Consider the following 12474-nt stretch of genomic DNA (forward strand, 5'->3'; position numbering starts at 1 on the left):
CAGAATATCATTAACGGATATCTGCATTCTATCAGACAGCCAAGCTGCCCTAAGAGCCCTGGATGCATTCCGAACAACATCAAAGAGTGTCTAAAACGTTGTCGCCAACCTCTGAATGAGATGGCCAAGCAATATCGTATAATCTCATGCTGTGTTCCAGGCCACTGAAATATACCAGGGAACTGTAGAGCAGACCAGCTTGCAAGAGAAGGTACCGGTATGCCAGACATAAGTAATTTTATGGAGATACCTCTCGCAACTTGTAAGCTTCTCATTAAGGACGCACTAATCAGTTCTGCAAATTAAAGATGGATTAGCGTAACACCTGTGAAATTGCTAGGCAAACATGGCCAAGGCTAAACTTACGTCTGTCCAAGAGTATTATAAAACTTAATGGACTTCAAACCAGGACCTTAGTAGGGGCCATCACAGGACATTGTCTCATAGGAAATCATGCAAGGAGATGAGGCGTTTACACGCTTGATTTCTGTCGTAGCTGCAGAAATGAGGAGGAATTGGAGGCAATTCAACACCCTTTTTGCGCATGCCCGGCTCTAGCCAGAAGCAGCAACCGATTTTTAAAATCCTACTTCCTAACGAATATAGATAATCTATACACTTTAGGTATCAACAACCTTTTACGCTTTGTCAAAAGCTCAGGATGGTTCAATATGGAGAGCCCCCGCGGCTCACAACGGACGCATTTCGTGATCTAAGTGGCATCGTTGTCTCTATGTGCGATGCGGCTGCCAAACCTAAACTAACCTAACATAAGTAATAACTTACTACTCTTAGGTTGCCGAATGGAAGCGAAGCCAAGGACGTATCACTTTCGTTGGAGGCAGACAGGCGAGTACTCATAGCGGAAGACGAACGAGATGTAATAACAGTTAAAGTTGATTCAGATGAGCAACTGTTTCTAAATTAAAGCCTTTTTCAAAGGTAAAACTCAAAGAAAAAACATGAATTCATGAAATAAATTCATCGAAAAACAATGGAAAATTTTCAATAAAACTCCGATCACGGCCGCTGAAAGATTGTTTGCGACTTTAATATAGTAGATATGCAAATGGGATATAACTTCTCTATAACATCAACGTTATCTGCTTACACTGTGGCCACTTTCATATGTTTACTACTGCACTATTTTCGTCTTCGGCTTCGTTTGCATCTTCGCTTTCACACTGTCTGCAGAATTACTATTTACAAGGTGAAGTCCAAAATAAACAAGACTTAGCTAAAATAGAAACGACAGGAGCTTTGTTCTGATAACTTCGAGTTTATTTATTCAAAATAATCCCCTCTGGACTCGATACACTGTTCTACTGCGCGATCTCAGAGCCTTTCGAAAGAGTGTTTCCGGTCACGTACGCATTTTTTTTCCTTTCATGGGCAAATGCAATTTACCGAATAGGTACATAGAAGTCGCAGAGAATCATATCAGGCGAAAAGCATTTTTGTGACGCCAGTCTTGTTTATTTGTAGAAAGGAAATGCGTCTCTCTTTGCGAAGTTATGATAAATTTAATTAATTTTAGCACCAAGCATCCAAAATGACATCAGCATTGGAGAGAGAATTTTTCGCTCTCATCTGAGAGCGGATCACATACTTTAGAGCGGAATTAAATTCAGAGCGAACTAAAGATATTTTTTAAGTAAGTGACTAATAGTACAATAGTACAATAGTAATTTTGAATCACGCTATCGGAAGATTTATAATTTTTGCAAAAGGCGTCGTACGTCAGTCATATTTGACACTTGTGAACTAGACACCTACAGTGTAGAAACATACATGGAATGGAGAGCGTAAAGGTTTCCATCAATCAAAATCACTTGAAAGTTTGTTTAGTAAAAAAGTTATTCAAGAAAAAAATTTAATAAATAATTTGACACCACTAATGAATGCGATAAGCAAAACGAACGCACGTGTAGACGAGAACAAATTGAGTTTAAAGGAAAGCAACTAAACTATTGCAGAGGAAGACGGTCATCAAACTGTCTTTTAGCCACAAGCATGTAGTCCAAACGAATGCATTGAAGAAATGTTTATTTGGATGCAGTACTTTAGCTCATCCCACAGATAGTGGCAGGTTCCAAATCCAGCGCACAGCCAGCTATCATGGAATGCTTCGCCTTCTCTCGTTGGCTCGCTCTCAAACGGGTATTCAGAAGCTGCCCAGAGGATTCTTGGGTTAATCCCGGAAATTGTGAGCTGCTTGAACCCTATAAAGAAGAATCGTCCTGGACACTCCCAAGTGAATGGCGATGAGTAACTTTCGCCACTTGCGTGGACTTCTACACCTAGAATCATCCTGATTATTATTATTATAGTTTGTTTAAGCGCCGATTATGTGGTGCCTTGTGCCACAGTTAATGATTTCCACTTATTTCTATCGTTGGCACTTTGCCTCAATTGAGTCCAGGTCAGATCATTGCGGGTTATTTCGTCAATCAGGCTGTGTCATCAGCATCATATTGGTCTACCTCTGCGTATATACTCTTGTGAGTTCCACTCCAAAACCTTCGTTTGGTATTTCTTGGGCTGGTTTTCTGAGTGTTCTCTTACGGATTTAGACGTCGATTGCAACTTCTATGCAATTCAGCGTTCGCTATCCAGTTTTCTAGCCACCAAGCGCGTATTATTGTGCGAATGAATGCCTTTTCAAAATCTATAAATGTAGCGCTCCAATAGCTCCTGTTAAATCTCCTCCGATGGAGCGTGTAAAATTGTTCGTTAATTTTTTAGTACATCGGTAAATTTCTACACTGTACCCAGCCTAGTCGGGGTATATAATTATCAGATGTTGTGTGTCACATGCACTGTTTTACCGCTCTATTAACGCCAACTATGTTATATTTTTTTCAGCTTGTGATATTTTGTTGCTCTGATTCAATTTTTTTCCAAACACATTTCCTTGGTTTTTGTTTTGTTTGGTTAAGCTATGAATATGATTTTCTCACTATTCCGGCTTACTTACTTTTACTAAGCTATACGCGAGTACTTTTTGTAGCTGATGCCTTTTTCCTACTACATTTTCCTGACCAACAAGCAATCACAGTATTCCATTGTGAATACACACACACATTTATAATAAGTGGAAAAAACTGGACAACTTCCTGTTAGTAGCGCACAACAGATGTTGGTTTTGTCTGTTGCTGTCACTTTATATTTAGTCAAAAAAATACAACAGAATAGTGGAAAAAAAGCGATACAACTTTTAAAACAATAAACTCGGAACGTAAATGTATTTTTACATAGTCACCGTTTGACCACATCCGATCTACGTAATGGAAAAAAGTGTAATAAAAAGGGGCGCTAGGGTAAGCCTGGATTGTTTGAATAAAAAAAAAAATTTAAAAAATATGAATTGTTATTATTATTATTATTAATTATGAAAACTATACAACCTTCCATCTGCTAGGCCCAGAAGACTCAATAAAAAAATACCCAAATATTTTAAATTGTTTTAATTCATTTACTAATCAGTAACATGCACTATGGAGAACTTTGAGATTTATCGGAAGAGTAAAACTATAATAATAATCCGTTAAATGAATCAGTGGATCGTCAAATTAAGAAACTTATTAAAATATACGTGAGGAGGTACCCCTATAACCAAGATGAAATACCAGAGCAAGCAACCAATTTAAATGTGTGCTGTTAATGGAGCCAATGGCGTAATATTAATCATTTTGAATAACTTGTTTGGTAAATAAAAAATGATTTTGAGTATTGAAAATCTTTATTGCTGCCTTCACGCGCTCCATTGTTTGCCTGTTTCTATATTGCAGCTTTCTTGTTCACAAGTGCGAAACAAAATGATTGACTACGATGCCATTTGCAAAAATTATATATCATCCAATAGGGTGACTAATTTTGCGCCACCTTTTAGTATCAGGTCAGTCCATAAGTTCGTGCGTTTTTTTAAAGGTGGTTTTAAAATTTATAAAAAATATGTTTAAAGTATTTATTAATCAATAATATGTTTCCCTTCATTATTTACAATGTCTTCCCAGCGTTTAGGCAAATTTTTAATTCCCTGCTCGAAAAATTGTTTGTCCTTGGAGCCAAAATACGTTTCAATATCCCTTTCTATAGCTTCTTTTGAGGAGTAGTTCTTGTTACTCATATGGGATTGAAGTCCACGGAAAAGGTGATAATCACAAGGTGCAATATCCGGAGAGTATGGTGGATGTGGCATTAGCTCCCATCCGAGCTCGTTCAGCTTGCCTAATGTTTGCCTTGCGGCATGAGGTCTTGCATTGTCGTGGTGAAACAAAACTTTGCGTCTATTCACTAAAGACGGTCGATTCTTGTTAAGTGCCTCATTCAGGTTTGATAGCTGATGGGAATAATAATCAGTAGTTATCGCCTGGTTTGGTTCCAGAAGTTCATAATAAACAATACCGTCCATATCCCACCAAATAGACAGGAGAATCTTCTTGGGGTGAAGGCCATCTCTAGGGGTCCGTTCTGGTGTTTCATCTTTATCTAACCATTGGCGTTTGCAATCAGGATTATTGTAAAGGACCCAGTTTTCATCACCAGTAACGATACGGTTCAAAAAACTTTCATTTTCAAGCCGTTGCAGCAGCTGAGAATACACATTCACTCTCTGCTGAAGGGTGGCGAGGAAAGTCTATGCGGCACCCATTTTCCCAGCTTTCAAACCTTTCCCAACTGAATCAAGTGCCTGTGAACAACCATGCGATGTATTTAACCTCTGAGCTATCATATCGACTGGCAAATTTGGCTCAGCTTCCACGAGTTCGAGCAAGGCGTCGGAGTTAAAGACTTCAGGACGACCAGCGCGGGGCATCCTCCACGTCGCAGTTACCACTTCGGAATTTTGAAAACCACTTTTGCGCAGTCCTTACACTCACGGTAGAAGGTGCATTTATGCTTCTGCGTGTGTTGCCAGGGCGATAAGAGTTGGTTGGCATTAGCCCAAGCATGTTTAGATGGCTTCGCAGTCTACATTGAGCTATATTTTTCATTCTAAACAAGCAAATCGGTTTCCCCCCTTAAGTAAAGTCTAACAAGTTGCTTCAAAATTTGTACTTTAAAATTTCATTTAAGAGATTTGCCTAATTTAGTTCTGTATTATGGTGCCGGTATGAGTTCTTCAGCTTTTTCTACTTTCTCTTCTCTTGCCAAATTTTGGATCATAATAAGACAGAATTATATCTAATACACTAAACATATTTTACAGGGTGGCCCATATAGCGTTTGCTTTTTGAACCACCTATTTTTTGGAGAATGGTAACACAAATGACATGTCAAAAGTATTCATAATTTACTTAAAGGTTTGACATTTACGAAATGGGACGCTATACGCTTGAAGAAAATTGGGAAATATTGAAAACCTATTTCCAAAGTGGTGAGTCTTCTACTGAAACTGTGAGAAATTTGAAAAAAAAATTCCAAAAAAAAGATTTGCCAACAAGACGGTTTGTGAATCAATTTGTTAATCGTGTTCGTGAAAGTGGATCGTTAGTGGATAAAACAACATGTGAACGTGATCCTACAGTGCGTACACCCGAAAACATTGCTGCTGTAACCGAAAATATGCGTGAACATCCAACAACCTCAACTCGTCATCGCTCTCAAGAATTGAATATTTCACGCATTTCTTTGAGGAGAATTTCGCATAAAGACCTCGGTATTAAGGCTTACAAAGTTCAATTGGTGCAAGAACTGAAGCCTAATGGCCATCCAATGCGTTTTCGGTTCGCGCGATGGGCAAAAAATCGTTTGACCGAAGATGAGCATTTTTACCGAAAAATCATATTTTCTGATGAAGCTCATTTTCACATCGGTAGCTACGTCAATAAGCAAAATTGTCGGATTTGGGGCTCAGAAAATCCACACGTTACTGTAGAGAAGCAAATCCATCCACAACGAGTCACTGTTTGGTGCGGTTTTTGGTCTGGCGGCATCATCGTGCCATTTTTTTCGAAAATGAGCGAGGAGCCGCGATTACAGTAAATGTCGAGCGTTACCGTGACATGCTCAACGAGTTGTTTCCAAAAATTGAGGAGGATGACATGGACGACATTTGGTTTCAACACGACGGTGCAACTTGTCACACTGCCAAAGTTACACTCGAACTTTTGGCTACCGTTTTTGAAAACCGAATAATCAGCCGAATTCCGATACAACTAGCCGCCTCGGAGCTGTGATATAAGCCCGTTGGACTACTTTTTGTGGGGAGCCGTTAAGGACAAATGCTAGGCGAACCATCCAGAGACGATTGATGCTTTAAAACACGAAATCGAAGTTGCCATTCATGAAATTGGAACCCAAACAATCGAAAATGTGCTTAAAAATTGGGTTGATCGAATGGCCAGTCGTGGCAGTCATTTGAACGATATTATTTTTCATTCATAAATGAATCTTCAATCTTCAAAATAAAAAAAAAAAGGTTTGAAAAAATATTGATTAGTTTATTTTTATAGCCTATTCAAAAAGCAAATTTTACATTTCTCACCCTGTAGCATCTATTTTTTGAATCAAATACACATACAAGGTGGCGCAAAATTAATCAGCCTATCGGAAGATTTGTAATTTTTACAAAAACTTTTACAATCAGATTTGACGCTCTTAAACTAAAGAGCAGACAAGCAATGGAATTCGTATAGGTAAAAGTGAAGATTTCCATCAACGGAAATCATTTTTTTTGTTTTTAGTAAACAAATTATTCAAAAACTATGGTAAATTGGAAGACTAACCACCTTGCATCTATCTACATACGAGTGCTGGGAAATATTCAGCCGCTTGACGTTGTAGCAAATTATAAGCTCTCTGCACTCTTCAAACAACTGCCATTTTTGGAATGTATTTCTGCCATGGAAAAGTATGGAAAATTATTTAACTAGCTTGCACACAACATTCTCAACGAAATCGTACCCAAACCTTAACACTAACACTTCACAATTTCCCTTATTTAGCATTGGAGTTTTTTTGGAATTTCAAATATAAAATAAAATAGCATTTAGTATAAAAGTTGAAGTCAGCAATAACATCATTGCCAGTTCCACTCTTAATTTTAAAACAACCAGACTAAATTATAGCCAGTTAATATAATTTTATTCTATCCAAAGCTACCAACTAAGCTTGCAACAAGCACTGTATCCCCATGATAAGCACTGAGTGGATGATGTGCAGTAAAGTTTCGGCTTCTCAAAATAGTTAACATGAAAGCTACTACATACATACAGTGCGAGCCATACAAAATATAACAACAAAAAGTATAATATTTGAGCTAACGGACTAACGACTGGCATTGTACGATAAACGAAGTAAGTGAGCCAAGGGGCAACGAAAGCTGGAACTGTAAAAATGTAGCGGTTAGAGAAAAATTTGGTGTGTGTGTGTGCGACGAATTGTGGGCATCTGAGTGAGTAACTGACTCACCGAAAAGTGTATGAATGAAATAAATATATAAGTAATGATGTATGTGAAATTGATGTGGATAGTTGATAGTTTTCTGTAATCGTACTCACACTCGTACATAATTACATACATATGTATATCTCTGTGTATGTATTTAAGTTTTCTAGTGTTATGGAAAATCATAGTATTCTGTCACTGGCACAAAAGCACATTAGAATCATTAATCTAACGGCACGTCTATGTGCATATGTATATGAATATCCATCATAAGCCAGTTTGTGTATCTGTGCATCGTACTTGTATACAATTGCTGTTTCTGTGTTTGTAGGAGTAAGTAATGGGCCGCCTGCTGACAAAAACAATGACAGCATTTTTGTGAATTTCATAGGAAACAACAGAGAGTCTGGCTATGTTGTCATTTCACACATACATACATATCTGGAAGCAACAAACATGCAAAGGCATATCTCATAAAATAAATGTTTTAATAATGGCAACCAACTGCTGCTGCTGCTGATGAGACGTAAATGCTCACCACCTGTACCTGCATAGGTTGCCAGACTGACCTGGCTAAAATTATGTTTTCATAACTATCAGCACATACTTACTATTTAATTTCTGTCAAAATTTTTGTAAATATATACAAACTTACACACACACACACATACATTGGTATACAAAAGTAAAATTAATGATGTATATCTAAGAGTTCAACAGTGCCTGGCATTGCTGTTGGTTACCACAATGGCAATAAGTCCAGGAATGAAACTTAACCAAAATAACAAAAACAACAATCACAAAAATAACTACAACACAACTAGCTACTACACTATGAATGAGTAACAAATGCGCAACAATGCAATAATTGGCCAAATATTTTGAAATCCCTCATTGCCAAAGCAAAATATTTATTTGAAATAGTTAGCTGTTTAGATTTTTGGGTTTTGCTGTACTCGTAAGTATTGTAATTTATTTCGCTTGAATAGTATTTTTCGAGAATTGGTTTTGGAATTTGAGATTGTAAATAATTGGGAGGCCACAAGGCATTAAAATATAATAATTGGGTACGAAGCAATTAATTTGTACACTTCAGAATGTGTGGCTGCATAGTTTTAAGGAATTCTGACAGAAGACGAAATAATTGGAATGCGCTTATTAATTATGATAATGTGGCGCATTCAGTCTAGGAAGGATAGGGGCAAGCTTCTTTTTTTTCTTCAGAATGAAATTAAATTTAATATTTTTTTTGTCGGGACAACTAGCAAGTGCAGCACTCAGATATTAATTAAGTCCATTGTACTACACTTGGACTCCCTTTTAATTTTTTTCTTTAAATCTACATCTGAGTTGATCTCGTGGTGCCAAGAAGCCAAGATGGTCGCTTCTTAACACATCAGTACCAAAGACCTCAAACCTGATTCGAGCGAGGGCGGAGCAGACGCACAGGAAGTGGTCCGCCGTCTCATCCTCCTCTTCATAAGCTGGGCAGAGTGCAATGTCTGAGATGCCCAACCTTTCCATGGCTTCCAGCCGTCTGCACTCCCCTCTGATTAATGACAGAAGGGTTTGCGACAGTCGATTGGACATCTACCTGTCATCATCAGTTTAGTCCATCTGCAGCCCCTCTCAGCCTCCCAAGCTCGCTTGTGGGTGGTAGTGTCCCGGTATCCATGTTAGCATCAGGCTATTATTTCTACGGACATAGTTCAGCCTGGATTTACAGGACTTCACTACCCCTGATGTGGTTGTAGGGCTGTCTAAGGCCATAAGCGCAGCTTGGCTGTCGCTGCAGACACATATAGATCTGCCTCTCCATCGTTTTTCCACAACAAAGTTCATCGCTTCTTGAACTGCATACACCTCCGCTTGAAACACAGATGCATGCATTCCAAGAGCAAAGTGCAGTTTTGTCCCGCTGGATTCCACGTAGACCCCAGAGCCGGAGCCATGCTCGGTCCTGGAGCCATCCGTAAAAATGCGAAAACAGTATTTGCCGGGCTCATTTTCTGAGTCTTCCCACAACTAAGCCTCTGGCAGCCCTACACTGTATCTCTTTTCAAGTACGACTCTTGATGACATGGAGGGGCACGGACAGGGGCCGTACCAGTTCCCATTGTGTTTCAGCCTGCAGATGGCCTTCAAGGCCTCTCATTGGATGAAAGCATCAAGGGGTGGCAAACCAATCAGAGCATTTAATGCTGGGCCTGAAGTAGTCGGAAAAGCTCCGGTGCAACAGATGGCCACAGTGCGTTGTAGTCTCGATAAGGTTCTCCTGACTCCCACGAGAGAGAGTCTCCTCATCCAGACCTTGCTAGAAGAAAGACCCCAATGCTTTTCCCAAAGACACCCTTGCACTGCCAGAAAGCTGTCAAGGCTTTGGATGTCTTCGTTTCAACGTGTGATTTCCATAGGAGCTTACTATCGAGGACTACTCCAAGAAATTTAATTTCCTTGGATAGCTGGATTGTGACTCCTTTTAGCTTAGGCAGAACGAGTCCATCATGCTTCCTCCTTCTGGTGAAGAGGACAATACCAGTCTTGGTGGGATTTGCCGATAGCTCATTCGCACAGAGTTTTCTGCACTTTCCTGTAGAAGTGCATAAGCGAATGGCCTGTTACCAAAACAGCAACATCATCAGCATATCCTTGTGCGTAGACTCCCGAATCGTTTAAGGTGGTGAGTAGAGGGTCGATTACCATGCACCAGAGCAATGGAGACAACACACCGCCTTGGGGGCAACCTCTATTAACCCCGAATGACACCAGCAGATATTCCTCTGCTCTCACCGAAACGATTCTTTGGGCCAGCATCGAACGAATCCAATTCACTAGCACCCGGTCTACGCCGGGCCTACTAGCAGAGCTACACATACTGTCAAAAGTTGTATTATCAAACGCCCCCTCCTGTCGATGGCCAGCTCTACCGTAGCAACAAGGTTTTGCACTGCCGACTCGCAGGATTTTCCACTTTGATAGGCATGCTGAAATGGAGACAGAGGGTGAGCCTTCTGCGACTTCTGACGTATGCGCAATTCCACCAGTCGTTCGTGACTTTTCAGCTTGAAAGAGGTCATGCTGATGGGTCTAACGCTTTTGGAGCTGATGTATTCGCTTCTTCCAACCTTTGAAATGAAAGCGACCCTCACCATCCTCCTAGAGCATGGTATGTAGGTCAGTACCAGGCATGCCGAGAAGATTTTCCTCAGGGCTGCTGTCACGGACTCTGCGCCTTCCTTAAATTTTTTTAGTAAATTATTTAAATACAACATTTAAATACCATTCTAATATATGTTTGCTAATTAAACCACTTAAGCAAGCAACAAAAAGCCTAAGATCGGGTGAAGAAAAAAATGTGTATATCCTAATATTATATCAAAATCATATCAATTATATTGCCATTATTTTATAAATGAAATTGGTGTATATAGGCTTATTAGTCTTATTAGCTGCAGAATACGAAGAGACAAGCAGTGGACCACGTAGACGTCAAAATGAAGATTACAACCTCTAAAAACTACTTTGATTTTTATTTAATCAAAAAGTTATTCAAAAACAAAATTTGATGATTAATTTTGAGCCACCTTGTACATTTAGAAACACCCTCCGGCAGTTGTTTAGTCCAGTTTTCTTGCAATTCATGGGTTGCAACTTGATGTGTGCGTGCACACGGAGCGACTGGAAGTATTGTTTCGCCTTAGAATGGAAATGTTTTTCATTACAGATGCACGCTAAGAGGTTTGCCATTGCCTGCTGAGCAACGGCCGCTATTAGAAACACTTTCAAGCATTGAATATTTCACGCCACAGTGACTGCCAATTTACATCTTTTATATTGGTTTCCGATTGGTTTGCTTAATATGATATAACTATGACTTCGGTTGTCTAAATCGTAAACAATTACAAATTTAGGTTTGGGACTCTATAATTGCTTTTGACCTGAACATGTACTTATATTCAGAATTGAATGGCGACACACTCGTTAGTAAAATTTAACCAAAATGATAGAATTAAAAAAATTCTCGTTCGTATAAGTAAAAAAAATTATATCTAAAACCGCTTTTGAGGACGTTTCGTATCATCAAGAAAATTTTGCACGCAGCAGCTCAATGGAAGCAACTTAATCCGTAAAACATTTATTGTTGGCCGACTTGTGTAGCAAATGCTACCAGTTTCTTAAACCGAATTTCGCTCAAATCGAATTATTCAATGTGTCAAAATCAAAAACTTATGGGCCGTAACGCCTTCCTTTCATTGTAAACTTATACTGAGAGAAAAATAAGCCAGTAATGCCACCGCTCAAAAGTAACAGGCCTCTTCTATTCGCCATTTCCCTGCTCGCTATCACCATGCTCGATTAGTTTGACGAAAAATTTTCACGCGAAAGCAGCAACAAACTTATCGAGTAAGCGAGTATAGCTATAGCTCATTAGACCGAATTGCCTTATGGTTATCATAACACGATAACGTTCACCATTCACTGTAACAGCGTTACTGTCATTATCATCATCGTCGGGCAGCGTTACAGCGCGGGGTGAGCTTTAGCTTCATTCACAATTTTCTTCCAGGCGTCATGATTTTTGGCAATTTTCCTCCAGTTTTCTGGCATCATTTTCAAAGAAGTACGGTCCGATGACTCCGGTAGTCCATAACAAACAGTGACTCCTTGAGAGTGTATAGTTTTTGGTTTTTTTCTCCTTTTTTATGTCAGTACCCCAAATGCGTTAGTTTTGATTGTTAATATGCTCGTTTAAATGAAAATATGCCTCCCTGCGCATGATGAGAAAATAGTGCGAAATGCATTTCTTGCTTCTTGCAGAACGACCATTTCCATAAGCCGATTGGAACACTTTTGCTCAACTGACTATCGCTCCATATCTACGTTTACTAAAGCCTGCAGTAACAATACACTGAAAAAAATTATCATATGCCGAAAAATTGTTGCCGATCATCTGAATGACACTTGAGCCACACCATGGAACCGCTCTTGCAAGATCTTTTATTATCCACCAGCCTTCGCGAGTTTGTTTTACGCGGCATCCAAACGAAAAATATTTTTTAGTAAAAACTGTTTCCTAACAGA

The sequence above is a fragment of the Anastrepha ludens genome, chromosome 5, assembly GCF_028408465.1.
Source record: "Anastrepha ludens isolate Willacy chromosome 5, idAnaLude1.1, whole genome shotgun sequence".
Taxonomy (NCBI): domain Eukaryota; kingdom Metazoa; phylum Arthropoda; class Insecta; order Diptera; family Tephritidae; genus Anastrepha; species Anastrepha ludens.